The sequence below is a fragment of the Mandrillus leucophaeus genome, unplaced genomic scaffold (genome assembly GCF_000951045.1).
Source record: "Mandrillus leucophaeus isolate KB7577 unplaced genomic scaffold, Mleu.le_1.0 Scaffold385, whole genome shotgun sequence".
In the NCBI taxonomy this organism is placed as follows: domain Eukaryota; kingdom Metazoa; phylum Chordata; class Mammalia; order Primates; family Cercopithecidae; genus Mandrillus; species Mandrillus leucophaeus.
Window position 1 is genome coordinate 1,901,682 of NW_012104087.1, and position 16,277 is coordinate 1,917,958.

Consider the following 16,277-nt stretch of genomic DNA (forward strand, 5'->3'; position numbering starts at 1 on the left):
CCAGAATAGTTTGTCTCAATTTGAGCTGAATAAGCTGGTTAAACTGTTACTTTAGCATAATGATCCAGAAAGTCTGAGTAAGCACAACTGACTTCATACTTAAGAGAACAGGCCTTTGTTAAGTTGTACTCTCCTACACATAAGATGAGTAAAATGTAATTCTCATTCTTTGTATTATCATACTGAGTCCAATCTTAGATTAATGCCTATCATATTTTATTTTATTTATTATTTTTTGAGACATGGTTTCACCTGTGGCCCAAGCTGGAGTGCAGTGGCATGATCTCGGCTCTCTGCAACCTCTGCCTCCTGGGTTCAAGTGATTCTTGTGCCTCAGTCACCTGAGTAGCTGGGATTACAGGCATGTACCACCATGCCCAGTTAATTTTGCTATTATTAGTAGAAATAGGGTTTCACCATATTGCCTGGGCTGGTCTCAAACTCCTGACCTCAAGTGATCTGCCCACCTTGGCCTCCCAAAGTGCTGGGATTACAGGCATGAGCCATTGCCCCTGGCTAATGCCTATAATATTTTAGAAAAAAAATCAAAATAAAAAGGGAAAGAAGAAAATATTTTTATTTTGGGATCATACATGTATTAGTCCACTTTTAAGCTGCTGATAAAAACATACCTGAGCCTAGGTAATTTATAAAGAGAAAGAGGTTTAATGGAATCACAGTTCCACATGGTTGGGGAGGCCTCACAATCATGGTGGAAGTCAAAAGACAAATCTTACATGATGGCTGGGAAGAAAGAAAAGAAAGGGGTTTCCCATTGTAAAACCATCAGCTCTGGTGAGACTTATTCACTACCATGAGAACAGGATGGGGGAAATTGCCCCCATGATTCAATTGTCTTTCACCAGGTCCCTCCCATAGCACGTGGGGATTTTGGGAGCTACAATTCAAGATGAGATTTTGGTGGGAACACAGCCAAACCATATCAATGCATCAGAGTGTACTGTATCCAAAGAGGCTTTTATTTCCTCTCTGCTCTTCCTTTAAGAAGGAATTCTCTTACATTCTTCACAATGGGTGTCAATCCCAGCAGACAAGTGCCCGGTGTCATCCGAACACCTGAAGTAATAGCTTTTTCACTCTGACCTCTATTTTTCAATAACTAAGAAATAAAGTGAAAAGTAAATGTCTAATCACCTCTTTCCCAAAAGATAAAAATATGTTTCAATTAGAGCTGATTGCAAGTACCAATGAAACGGGAGAGTTCCCTGATTCTCTTTGCAGAATGTGCAACAGGGACAACTTTTTGGGTGCAAAACCAGAACTGCCTGTCCTCATTTAGGGCAGCAGATCTTCAGGCTTGAGGGTGGTGCCTTTGCCAGGGAACCACCCTCTTCTACCCAAAATTTCCCTGTCTCCTGTCCATATCACCAATTCATACCTTTAAGCATATATGGCCTATGAAAAAAATTGCGTGTTCCCTTAGTACACTTCCTGTGTTTTTCATAACTACTTGTGTAACCAAATCTAGTAATAAGTTTACATAAAACTTTCATTTGTTAAAGTTCATAGGTATGTCTTTTACTTATATGTGACCTAAGGCAACTGCTTTTCAATATTAATGTTGCCCCTGGTGTGAGCATACTTTTTCCTAAGGCACCTGTGGAGAATATAAGAAGCAGGCACAGTCCTCATCCTGGAGAAGATAAAAGGCTAATAGTACCATTCAAATGTAACCATCAACACAATTCTAGAATAAAATAAGTGAGAGATCTATATCTATATCTATCTATCTATCTATCTATCTATCTATCTATCTATCTATCTATCTATCTATCTATTTATCTATCTATCTATCTGTCTATCCATCCATCCATCCATCTAACCGGTGACAAATAGATCTAACATTAAAACAAGCACAACCAATGGGAAACACGAAATAACTAAAGAGAGGAGTGAAGAGTTGGGGTTTATAGTCGAGACTGACTGATTTATAATTAATATTATGCTTGTATGTGGTTAGTACATGAGAACTACAGTGCTGAGTCATCCAGTAATGATTGTCTGGCCTAACTGAAGATTTCTAAAACTTGACCTATTGTTACACTGATTGAATTGAAATTCAAATCCACTGATTGAGTTGAAATACACTGACTACATTACCAGTGATATATTTTGTTCACAATATGTCAATTCTTCCAACTTCATGTGCATTATTCCAAGAGATCTTTTTAATGTGTATTACCAAGGACCTTTTGAAAGGAAGTGTATTTTACCCTGAACAGGACATTGGGAAATTACACATACCTAGCTACAGATGAAATATATTTTGAGGTGATCAGCAGGTGCTTGGTCTCATGTGAGATGATGTGCTTAATGGCTACAGAGACCACATCGGCTATAAAAGCTATTTAGGAATTCACTGTTTTTTCCTTTTTTTCTTAGACAATTCAGTTGCTCTGGAAGCATTCATGGAGAGCACCTCAGGTAATTGCTTCAAATGACCAAAAGTTGTGATCAGAACTGTTCTTAGAGTCTTTCTGATTCCCTGTACTTACAAACATGCTTAAGGGCACTTAATGAATAACCTTTTACTGATGTACCACCCTTTCATTACCACCTGGGCTTAGAAGCAAAAGCTATAAAGGTGAGAATTATTTTCTCATGGGTTCAGCCCAACCCTTCAATAGCAATGGCACTTTGTAGATGGCATCAATCAGTGGGAGGAAAATTATACCTTAGGTCATTTTAGGCAGAGTAGACCATAAAATGAAACACTGTAAAATCTTTGGGTTTATAATAGTACTATGTCATAAATTCTCCCTGTGGAGAGACAGTACTGGTGCCTGCTTTACATTTGTAATGTATACAGTGGAACAATGTGCTAAGAATATCCTAATTCAGGAATTATTCTTCCTATATTATTAAAAAAAAATCTCTTAAATGGTTGGGCACCGAAATTTTGCATCTCATGGTGGGAGTCTTATAGAGAAAACACACATACATGCAGATCAAAAAGATGGAGGCTATTTAAAAATAAAAACAAATGAATAAATGAACAAAAATAATGTTTCTCAATTTAGATAATCTAAATCGTCTCCTTGTGAGGAAATAAGAAAACCATTGTGCTGGCTTAACAACAGATATTCTTTCTCTATCCTCCCATTTGTTTCTGCTGTTCCTTACTATGAAAGCTATTTTTTAAATTAACTAACAGAGGGATAGTTCTGTAACTGCCATGACTGGTCTATGGTTTGTCTTCACCGAAACTAATGTCGCAGGTTGGTCCTCAATAAGACAGTGTGGAGAGGTAAAGCCTAGTAGGGGGTGTTTGGGTTATGGGGGTGGGTCTCTCATGAATAGATTACTGCTGTCTTTCAAGAATGAGCAAATGGGTTCTACCTCTCACAAGCATGGTTCATTTCCTGTGAGAGTGGGTTGTTAGCCCTCATGTGTGCTCTTTGTACATGCTCGCGCACCTTTATGCTTTATCAGGTTGTGAAACAGCATGTGGCCCTTACCAGAGGCCAATGAGGTGCCAGCAGTCTCCGGAATTATGAGCCATACTAACTTATTTTCTTTATAAGTTACCCAGTGTCAGATGTTTTTTATAGCAATACAAAATAGATTAAGACAGTTACCCAAGATAAATTACAAAGGGGTTGTAAGACCTAACTATCAGGTAGTAGTTTTAGGCAAAATATTTCAGAAACCTTCATCGAAGAGTTTTTTTTTTGTTGTTATTATTTTTAATTTTTATTTTAAATTCAGAGGTACAAGTACAGGTTTGTTACATGGGTAAACTTCTGTCATGAGGGTTTGTTGTACAGATTATTTCATCATCCAGGTATTAAGCCTAGTGCCCATTAGTTATTTTTTTCTGATGCTCTCCCTACCACCCTCCACCCTCTGAAAGGCTCTAGTGTGTGTTGTTCCCTTGTATGTGTCCATGTGTTCTCATCATTTAGATCCCACTTATAAATGAGAATATATAGTATTTGGTTGTGGATAAAGAAAATGTGGTATATATATATACCATGGAATACTATGCAGCCATAAAAAAGAATGAACTCCTGTCCTTTGTGAGGACATGGAAGGAGCTGGAGGCCATTATCCTTAGCTAACAACCATAGGAACAGAAAAGTAATTATGTTTTAAGTGGACTAATGCTTGGACCTAACTAGTATGGGGAATTCTTAGTTTCCTATTGTAAGTAATGTCTCTGACTCCTAGGTCGTTTTCTCTAAGCAATGACCTCTTCGACTGACTGATATGACCATGGTTCTTTAACCTTGATAACCCAGAAAAGAAAACTTAGGTCATTTTTTTCTCTGTTCTTTCTTCAAATATCTTTCTTAGGTAGGAGTCTATCCATCAAAATACCTCTTTTTTACCAGTGGTATTTAAATCAAGGGAAGTTTAGGACAGAGTACCTTATAGTCCCAACACCTAAGTGATGTCTTTGTTTCCTTCCTATAGTTGTATATACAATTCATCGTGCCTCGCCACATGTGGCTACTGAGTACATAAAAAGTAACTTGTCAAATTTGAGATGTTCTATAAATATACAGAAAATGTACAACATCTAATTAATAATTTATACTGATTACATGTTAAAATGATAATTTTGACATATTGGATTAAATAAAATATATTATTACAAGTAATTTCATCTGTTTCCTTTTAAAAATGTGGCTACTAGAATGTATAAAATGACATATGTGGTTTGTATTCGTGAATCACATTCTGTTTGTCTTGGACAGTGCTGGACTATAAAAGATCTTTTCAGTAATTGAGGCATCAAGAGAAAGGAGAGTTTTTCTAGTCCAGCCATTGAAAACTCTTCCATGATTATGGAAAGCCCCCACTCAAACATCTGTTTAGAACAATTTTAACTCTTAGCTTACTAATCTTACTAAACTTGTTTCAGGTCCATTTGGTTCTCCCACTATGTCTTATCCTGTCCCAGTGAAATCCCCTTCCATTCTATTTCTTGCTTACACTTGCTTCATGCAAAACTTCTCCATAATAATTTAAATCAGTTATGCTGATTCTCTGCTTCTACCAATGGAATCTCTGTTACCAGGGTTCATGCAAAGCCTAGCACTCTTTCGGCCTTTGTCAGATATGCATAATATAATAGTACCTTCACTTCCTTATTCTCCCTATGACTCCCTTGCCATCTTTTGTGTTATATAACTATTTCTTTACCAGAAGACTTCCTCAATGGATGTCTTGATTTTTTTCTACTTTCTAAGCCCCAAGAGCAGAAAATGTTCCAACACAATTCAATAAGGCTCATCCTGCTTTTTTCCTTAGCTACACAACCGTAAGAGAAGCAGGTTTTGTTAGATCACATTTTGGGAACATATTAGTTCATTCTTGCATTGCTATAAAGAAATATTTGAGACCAGGTAATTCCTAAAGAAAAGAGCTTTAATTGACTCATAGTTCTGTAGGTTCTATGGGAAGCATAAAGCTGGCATATGCTGGGATTCTGGTGAAGACACAAGAAGCTTTCAATCATGGTGGAAGGTGTAGGTGGAACACGCACATCACATGTCGAAAGCAGAAGCAAGTGAGAAAGAGTTGGGGGAAGGGATGTGCCACACACTTCTAAATGACTAGCTCTTGTGTGAACTCAGAGTGAAAGCTCACTTATCACCAAGGGGATGGCTACATGGTTCATCAGGGATCTGCCCCCATGTCCAAACACATATCAGGCCCCACATCCAGCACTGGAGATTAGAATTCAACATATTTGGGCAGATACAAATATCCAAATTACTTAAGGGATATTCTTTATAAAGAGGAAAACAAGATTGTTAATAAAAATTAGATTCAGGATCTTCTAGAGGATCTGTGCCAGAGAGGGAAGTGGATATTACACTTCATTTGATTCACTATTAATTTGCCTCTGGAAATAGCATTCACCTCTGAAATTCTGATTGCTTTTTTCTGGATTTGTAGGCATCTTTTTCCCAAGAAAATCATCTGCAAAAATTTTCTCTTGATCCTCCACTTAACAGAGGCCCATGTCTCAATAATTATAGCAAATTGCCTTAAACTTCCACTGCCCATTTTCCCTATTGCCAGTTCCTTTTACTCTAAAGTCCAATCAAATACATTCTGTTCATCAAGTTTTTAGTCACATAGTTTGGTTTTCAGATACCTACAACTATCTTGAATTGGAGTTAGTCAGCAGGACTTTTGATAGTAAAGTAGCTATCTCATTTATTTTCATCACAATTTTGATCATAATTTATAACAAATATATTAAAATAACTATCTTACTAATTATATGACACTGAAAATATAAGAACATTCATTTTCAACAATTTTAAGAAAGATGTTTAGAGAAAAGCTTTGCCTCCACTTTCTACCTAAAAGTGCTGGATAGAATATAATATACATAAATGTAATATTGGATGTGAGTGATGTGTGTTTGTAAGTGGATATACAGGTCGACTTTGGCAGTCATAAAACACTAATATACTGTGTAGCTTAAACAATTGGAATTTATTTTCTCACTATTCTGGAAACTGTGAAGTTCAAAATTAAGATGTCAGCAAAGTAGGTTTTTATTCTTAAGCCTCTTCTCTTTGCTTATAGATTGCTACCATCTCTCTGTATACTTACATGACCTCTTCTTTGTGGCGGTATGGAAAGAGAAAGCGTTCTCTGGTGTCTCTCCTTATGAGGGCATTAATCCCACTATGAGGGTTCTATCGTCGTGATTTCATTTTGTTAGAGTAGGCAGATAGCCAGAAATGAGCAAGTAGAAATCCTAGAGACTCTGCCCACTGACAGTAAGTCCTGCCCACTGTCAGTAAGTGAAAAAAACGATGGCTACACAGGCTACTTCTGGCTTTATAATTGGGCTCCTCTTGCCCTGAAGGGTAGCTATCAGGCCAAGATAACTATGATAGGGACTTTCCCTGCAGATGAGAACTCCTCCAATAACTCATGCTACAGTAGCCTTTTGTTCATTATAATAGAAAAAAGGATGCCCCTGGGTGGAGATTTTAAATGCTAATCAGGTGTGATGTGTGTGTCAGAATGTACAACCACAAAGCATGCACCCCCACGCACCCCCATGCAACCACAAAGCATGTACACCTTAAACATGATTTCAAGAGACACTCCCTCTCATGAATAATTTCACAAAATTCTCATAAATAGAGTTCCCCAGCACTAGCTGCTGCTGAATCATTATTTTGAGCAGCCCACTCTCTCATCTTTTAGAGAGTACTATTTCTTTAAATAAACACCACTATTGCTATTTTTCAAGCTGGACCAACCCAGAGGTGTTTCCCAGCCAGGCCACCCCACTCTTTTCTTGGAATATACTTTATCTTCTTTCAATAAACTCTCCCACTTAACCTTTGTTGTGTGTCTCTAGACTGGACTCTCTTTCTAGAGGACAAGAACCGAGGATTCCCACACTTTCTGGTAACAATTTAACCCTCATTATCTTCTAAAGGGCCCATTTTAAAATATCATCACAAGGGAGGTTAGGACTTTAGCATACACATTTAAGATAAATAAATATATATATATATGTGTGTGTGTGTGTATATATATATAATTGAGTTGGCATCACAGTAAAAGACTGGTGGCTAATATACATTCTATAAAATAGGAAACAAGGAAAGTCAATAATAATATAAGATTTTAATTAGGGAAATGCAAATTAAAGACCATAATGAGGCATCAGTAGATAGATAAAAATTTGTGTCTGGCAATCATAAGTATTAGCCAAGATATAGAAAAGGATAACTTTCGTGAGCTGCTATTGAGAGCATACACTGGTACAACCATTTCATACACTGCTGTTGGACATGTACACTGGTACAACCACTTTGGAAAGTAATTTGGGATAACTTGCTAAATTTCAATATACTATATATACCTTATAAGAAACACTTGAAAATTTGCACCAGAAGCTATTTTAAAATATTCAGGAAGCATCGTTATGAGCAAGATATGCATTAATCTTCAAATCCATTAAATACATTATTGCACTATATATGCACACATATATGTGTATATATACACACACATATATAGTATATATACATGTATGTACTTATAATAGTATATATGTATATATACTATATATTATGCAACAGTGAGTGTGAATAAGCAATAGATACAATGTTGAGATAAAATTACAGGAAAACACATGCTTTTGGTCTAATTTATATAAAACTCAAACCTAAAAGAAAATTAAGCAAGTTTTTTTTCAAACCATATACAAATTGTGGCAATCTACAAAACAGTTGGCTGCACATAAGAATCACCTGGGAGGCTTTTAAAAGCGCAGTACCTTGTACTCACCTGTGGCCAATTAAATCACGATCTCAATAGATGGTATTCTGGGGTCTATGTATTCTCTTGTAATCCTCATCTGGGTGATTTTAATATGCATCCATATTTGGGAATCACCCTTAAAAAACAAACCAAGGCATCATTAAAGAGGATGCTGTCTTGCTTAGGAAAGTGCCTAGATAATTCCACATAATTGGGTGGGACGTGAAAAGCGTGACTATGTCAAAGAAGATTCGGTCATGTCAAGACATAAGAAAAGTGGTTTCTTAAGTGGTAAAAGGACTCAGTCTCATACCTTCATCAGTATGACACAGAAGGGATACAGCATGCATGGAAACAGGAGCCAGGTGAAAGAACCTAAGAGATAAACCTCTGGTAATTCCTGTTCACTCTAGAGAGACATTGAATTCTATAGAACGTGGAACTGGGATTCAGAATTAATTCATTAACATCAAGGGCCAGCTGATATATACATTGTGTGTAATAGTTTGCAAGTCTGGAAATTGAAAAGTACCCCTTAAAATAACACCAATTAATACTCCTCTAACTCTGATAAACTGCAGAAGTAAATTAAAGTTTATGAGAAATATTTTCAAACTCAGGAATCTAAGCCACAGAGTAAGGGAAACAGGGAATTGGAGTCAATGTTAATATTTGCATACATATCCATTTTCCTGTATTAGACTGATGTCCCTGGAAATGCCTATTAATCTTGTAAGACTACTCAGTAATTACCACATAAAAAGTTTCTTTCTGTTTTCTCATATAGTTTAGTTTCTTTCTTCAGTTTGTCCTCAAAACATATTGTGTAATTATTTGTTTGCATGTTTTCCTCTTCTATTAAACTGTTAGTAGCTCAAAGACAAAAAATACACAATTTTTATATTTGTACACCTGGTACTTACGTGGTTCTTCAAGTAAGTTTGAATGAATTCATTAAATTCCATCAGTTCAGACATATGAACTCAGTCTGCAAGCGGCAAATATATTCAAATCTTCAGAATTATAGCTAGCTTTCAACTACATTTGTTTGAATGCTTGAAATAGGAGAGAAATATTCAGAAAAACCATTGCCATGATTTATTTATTTGTTTTTAGTTACCTTTTTGGTTATTTCCTCTCTCCTCATAATTGGGAAAATAATGCACTTTCCTCTTTATTTAAGAAAATTATAATTGTCATCCATATTGTAAATTTAAGGTGCTTTTGCCATTTTCAAGGTATAATCATGTTGTACACATCTCTAGGTATCCAAATGGATCACCAGATCCATTTGGGGAAGTGGACTTGGCCCTAGTACGTGCAGAATCCTGGAAAAATATTTCTCGCAGGGTTTCTGTCTATATAAATACTTTGATTAAGTATGTATTAAAAATGTGTGGGCCTATTTGAGGCTTAGTGACTTACTGGTGAAGATTTAAAATAATCGTAGAGGAGAAGTATAAAGTATTTGTTTATTCGGTCAGTGTGTTTGATAATTCTTTGCAGTGTCCAGGTACAATTTCTCTATGTTGAGGTCCAGGAGCCATTTTTTCATGTCCTCTTCTTTCAAATATGTCATAACTGGTTAACTTCACATCTCCCATTTTGAAAAAGGTAGCAACACTATTATTACTCACAATGTCAGGCTCTCCACAACCTGTTTGTATTGAAACAATATAGATCTTCTTGCTACCACAGTTCCCTAATACCATTTATTTAGTGCTGGTTACATCATTACTCATGACTGCACCATCCATCATGCTGCCCAAAGAATTGGCTTCCAATGACTCTCTCAAAACATGTTACTGTACTGTTTTGAAGATGACCAAAAATACAAGTCTGACCTAGAGTATTCAGGAAATTATCTGGTTAAGTTAATTTGAATATATAAAATTTGATAGCATAAAAATAGAATAATCCATCTTCCAACTATATCTTTCCTTGAATTTTTGAGGCTGTGATCACCACATTCTTAAAATGTGAGATATTTTTATACATACTACCACCAGCTGGAAGGGAGTATAGGTAAGGACCTGTCTTAGTCAGTTTGGGTGTGCTAGAACAACTTTTCATAGACTGGGTAGTTTAAAATAAAACCATTATTTCTCACAGTTCTCAAGGTTGGAAGCCTAATATCAGGGTGCCAGTATGGTTGTGTAATTGGTGAGTGCCCTCTTGCTGGTTTAGAGGACTGTGTTCTTGATGTGTCTTCATGTGGCCAAAAGCAGAGAACCTGCTCTCTGACCTGTTTTTATAAGACACTAATTAAAAGGGCAGGCATCAGGTCTCCATGTTCATGACCTATTTATTTCCCAAAGACTCCGCATCCACATTCTATGACATTGAGGACTTGATTTCACCGTAAGGCTTTTTGGGAGACAAACAGTCCATCTACACAGGTTCCGTGGGTGGAGTGAGATTAGTGGTACCATTCATGCAAGAAACAGACTTCCTCTTTCTGCCGTGACTTAAGACTGACCCAGAAGAGCACAATTTCACCATATCACTTAGAGGCAAGCGAAGACATTGCTTAAAAAGGTCCATTGGCATTATGGAACAATGAAGAAATAGAACTGACAACCCGTGGAAGATTTGATCAAGATTTATTTTACCCTGTGATTTCTCTGCTGAGGGATAGGTGCCAGTATTTGGTGGGTGGTGGGGGGAACACAGGATAAAAAAAGATGAGAGTGATTATCACCTCAAATTGATATGTCAGCACCAATGTGCCAGCCTGATTTCATATGATCCCATTAGAGAAATGCTTAAGTAACTAAAGGGAATAATTCACGTGCCAGCCTGCCATTCTAGAACCAGAAAGGAAGGACCTGGACAGAGAACCCTGGAGTGTCCTCATATTTACAAATCCTGGGGTCCATCAGGTCTTCTAGATGACCTCAGCTTTGATGGGGGTGAGACAGAGAAAGTCCATCATATAGAAACAGAAACCAAGGCCATTGCAAGTCCCAGTATGGGCTTGGGGTGCCCCAGCAAAGTAGTACAACCAGCCTAGATTTTCAGAGACACTGAAGGAGGATGTAGAAAGTTTTGAAGGTGACACTTCAGAGGGTAAGGACCACCTAAAGAAAGGGGGCTCTGCTTGTTGGGGATCTCAGAGCAGTATTGGCCGTAATTTTTATATCAGCTCCAATTTCCTCCTCATTACAACTTATACCCCAACAGTCTCATCTTTCCACAATCCCCTGTCCTGTTGCAAATCATTTAAACTCCTCCTCTGCACCCCCATCCTCTTATACACATCTAGATGTGTATAAGAGACAGCTGCTTGTTGGGGATCTCAGAGCAGTATTGGCCGTAATTTTTATATCAGCTCCAATTTCCTCCTCATTACAACTTATACCCCAACAGTCTCATCTTTCCACAATCCCCTGTCCTGTTGCAAATCATTTAAACTCCTCCTCTGCACCCCCATCCTCCAGACATACACACACATTCACACATACCTTTCTTTTTCTCTCACATACTATTTCTAGAGATTCAGCCTCCTGTTTCTGGCTTTCTACTGTTCATCCATCCAAATTAAAGGAGAGGAAAAAGAAGCACACAGATTTCATATCTGCCTATACCTGATTTGTTAGTCACTCAGAGAGGCAAAGGACCAAGACAAAGAGAAAAAAGGCAATTGAACTAGTTCTTATTCATACTAATTATAGGAAAAGAGAAAACAGTAAAGGATTTTTGACAGGCTTCTTTATTCCTTTTGTTTATGTATGTGTGTGTTTGTTGGTTAGAGATAAGGCATGAAAGAAAAATAATATACAGGAAAAGAATGATAGAATGTGAATAGTTAAAACACCAGAGAAGTAATTTGTTAGAATTCATATATTCAGAAGATATTTCTCTTATAAAACAGGAAAAAAAACTATTACTTTAAAAATGTCCTTAGATTTAAAATTCCAAATATTTAAGTGAAAATACATATAATTTAATTGCATCCAAAAAACTATGATAGGTAGGAAAATATAAATTATAAAATATTATCATAGAAACATAATACAGACCTCTAAAGTAAAGTTAAGCAGCAAAGGAACAAGGCAGCTGATAGTCAAAAGACAGCCAGAGTAAAAAAGCTTACTTTACCTTAAAACATAAGAATTCCAATTTAACATTAGATTTAAAGATAGGAAACTCTCAGAGATTGCAGGGAACAGTCTTGATTTGATTCAGTTTTCTGCAATGAGATAGCTGACTAATGGCCACTGCAATCTGAATTAATTAACATCAATTTGTTTTTAATAAAAAGCTCCTGAAGCCCATTTTGATAATGAATACTGTCTAGAGAAAAATCAAACAGAGCTATCTGATATATGTGGAGCCACAGCTGTACATATTTGACCCCTATTTTGCACAGTTGCGCCTCATTGATTTCTTCTGTTAAACTCCAGGACTGAACACTGAACAACGGTGGGAGGACTCATATATCTTCTAGAGAGACCGGGTCTATGAACTGTAACCCTGCAGTGGGGCCAGAATGTTTCTGCACCTCCAACATTGGCTGCCTGTCCTGATGACATATAAACCAGATACTGTTCTTAATGAATAACTTCAAACGTACGACCATGGAATCAGTCTTTATGGACACAAACAAAAATAAAAGACTTGAGACAAATCTGACATGTAACTGAGCTTCAAGTTAGTTGGCTTCAAATTTAAATCCACTCAGAGTGCACTTATTACACAAGGAATTCCTGTATTGAAAGATAATTCAAAATAGAACAGGAAACTATTAGAGACCCTGGCATGTTTCTTTTCATGACTATGGAGTCAAAAAGGCCACATGCATTAAAGAAGCAGCTTATTTGTCAGTGTCTCCATTGAAATTTTCCCCAGACAGTAGAAAAAACGATACATCTATTTATGGTAACTCACACTCAAAATGATTATAGTAATGATACAAATGAGCAATTTAAATCAATTCTATCTCACTGCTTTTATATTTATTAAGAAGTAAGTGTTTCAATAACTGTGGGAAAACATCTTGCATAGGTTTATCCTACTAGGATGGTAATAAAATGACATAAGCTTCTTTTTAGTTCTAGTTTTTTGTGCATTGCTTTCAATAAAGAGTGTAATGGTGAAAATAAAATAAACAAAAAGAGTCAAAAGCCAAAGGCACTAACTTGGAAATCTACAAATTAAAAGTATGAATTAATGTGTTCATTATTAGGTGAGTGATATGTCCTTAGCTATTACTGAGTGCCTACCAAAAGCTACAACTTGAGCTGTTAGCAGTGCCTCATGCCTGTAAGCCTAGCACTTTGTGGGGCTAAGGTGGGAGAATCTTTTGCAGCCAGGAATTTGAGGTCAACCTAAGAAGCATACTGAGATGTCATCTCTACAAAAAATATTTTTTAAAAAGATAGTTGGTCATGGTAGTGCATGCCCGTAGCACCAGTTACTCAGGAAACTAGGGCAAGAGGATCACTTCAGTCAAGGATTTCAAGGTGGCCGTGATTGCCCCTGCACCCCTTCCTAGGCAACAGAGCTACACCCTATCTCTAAACCAAAACCAAAACCAAACCCAAACCAAACAACAACAACAAAAAACCTACAACTTGGATTAGCAAAGAGCCATCTTAATACTTTATTGTCAATGAAAAAAATCAACCCCAGTTGTCTAGGAGACAGGTAGTCAGTGTTCTCCAGCTCTGCTCTCATTTCTCACTGGTATGATGATTACATTATGAAGGCTGATACTCTATGATTCCTTTTATTTCTGCAATTTCTGACCTTTCATGTCAGAAAATTCCTGTTTATTATAATATAGTTTCAGCTATCATAAGGAACTTTTAAATGTGCTATATCTATATATATCTATATATATCTATATATATATCTAGAGAGAGAGAGAGAGAGAGACAGAGTCTTGCTCTGTTGCCAGGCTGGAGTGCAGTGGCACATCCTGGGTTCAAGCGATTCCTGTGCTTCAGCCTCTCGAGTAGTTGCGTTACAGGTGTACACCATCATGCCTGGCTAATTTTTTGTGTTTCAGTAGAGACAGGGTTTCAGCATGTTGGCCAGGATGATCTTGATCTCCTGTATTTTTATGTTAGATCTATCATTTTAATAGGAAACTATTGATATGGTTTGGCTCTGTGTCCCCACCCAAATCTCATGTTAAATTGTAATTCTTGATGTTAGAGGTAGGGCTGGGTGAGAGGTGATAGGGTCATGGGGGTGGTTTCAAATGACTTAGCACCATCCCCTAAGTGGTGTCTCATGGTAGAGTTCTCACAGATCTGATTGTTTAAAAAGTGTGTAGCACCTCCCCTTCCTTTTCTTCCTCCTGCTCCCACCATGTAAGGCATGCTTGCTTCCCCTTCATCTTCAGTCATGACTGTAAGTTACCTGAGACTTCCCCAGAAGCAGAAGCCTGTACAGCCAGCAGAACCATGGGCCAATTAAACCTCTTTTCTTTGTAAATTACTCAGTCTCAGGTATAAAGAACTTTATAGCAATACAAGAGCGAACTAATGCAAGTATATTTAATAGAAATAAAGTATTTCTCTCTGTCTTGATTTACTTTACATTAATAGAGAAATGACAAATATTATCACATAAATTCCTGGAAGGTAGGGTATATAGCTCCTTGTCCATGTCTTTCCACAGTACTTTGTTCCTGGTTGGCTCTCAATGAACATTTGTTAAAGGAATAAATAAATAAATAAATACTGTTTATACTTAACAAGTGTTAATTCCTATTATATTTTTAAAATTAGCATAATATTCATCTTTTTTTTTTTTTTTTTTTTTTTTTTTGAGACAGACTCTTGCTCTGTTATCCAAGCTGGAGTGCAGTGGTGCAATCTCGGCTCACTGCAAGCTCCGCCTCCCGGGTTCATGCCATTTTCCTGCCTCAGCCTCCTGAGTAGCTGGGTCTACAGGCACCCGCCACCGTGCCCGGCTAGTTGTTCGTATTTTTAGTAGAGACAGGGTTTCACTCTGTTACCCAGGATGGTCTCGATCTCCTGACCTCGTGATCCCCCTGCCTCAGACTCCTAAAGTGCTGGGATGACAGGCGTGAGCCACCGTGCCCAGCCTAACATTCATCTTTGAAGCTTAGTAGAGTGCAAACATTTTGGAATGGTCTTAATCCTGGTTGCTGTCACTTTTATGAAGTTGAAATATCTTCTCAAAATTTTGGTCTCATCTCAAAATATTGGTGTATCTTTAGCAAATAAAAAGTGTTGGCATGCAATTTAAGTGTTATAATATTAAATTACTGTTAACTATCTACTATTTTCAGAGGTAATTTTTTTTCTATTAAAAACAAAGAAATACAGTTGACCTTTGAATAGCACATGTTTAAATTGTGCAGGCCTACTTATACGGGGATTTTTTTTGTTTTGTTTTAAATAAAAATGATACCAAGAGTGCCTACCTCTTCTGCCTCGCCTTCCACCTCCTCTACCTATTGTGCTTGTGTGATCCCTGAGAGAGCAAGCCCAACCTCTTCCTCCTCCTCGTCAGCCTACTTACTGTGAAGAGGGCAAGGATGAAGATCTTTGTGATGATACAATTCAACTTAATTAATTGTAAATGTATTTTCCTTATAATTTTCTTAATAAAATTAATAAAATGAAGTATTGTATAAAAATACATAATACATACAACATACAAAATATTTATTAGTTGATTGTTTGAATTATCAGTATGTCTTCCAATCAACAGTAAGCTACTAGTAAAGATTTTGGGTAGTCAAAAGTTATATACAGATGTTCAACTGCGTGGGGGTGGAGCTGAGGTGGCACCCTTAAGCCCTGCATTGTTCAGTGGCAAACTATGTGTCATGTCAAATATTTCACACACAAAAATTGGACTTTGTACAACCTACATTCTTGTCCCGCTTACCTCCTTGACTGTGTGAACTGGTGAAAATTAATGTGTCACAAAATCCTTAACAATCAAATGAAGAAAGCATTATTTATACTGTAGTGTTCAAAGGATCAAGTAAATACTAAAAAAATTCAAAAACTGGAAGCATT

General features: G+C 36.9%; 1 pseudogene; it reads right to left on the reverse strand.

The window, feature by feature from the left end:
- Window positions 1-979: 979 nt before the first annotated feature.
- The window catches only part of LOC105547327, a 112,118-nt pseudogene continuing 96,820 nt past the window's right edge, over window positions 980-16,277 (reverse strand).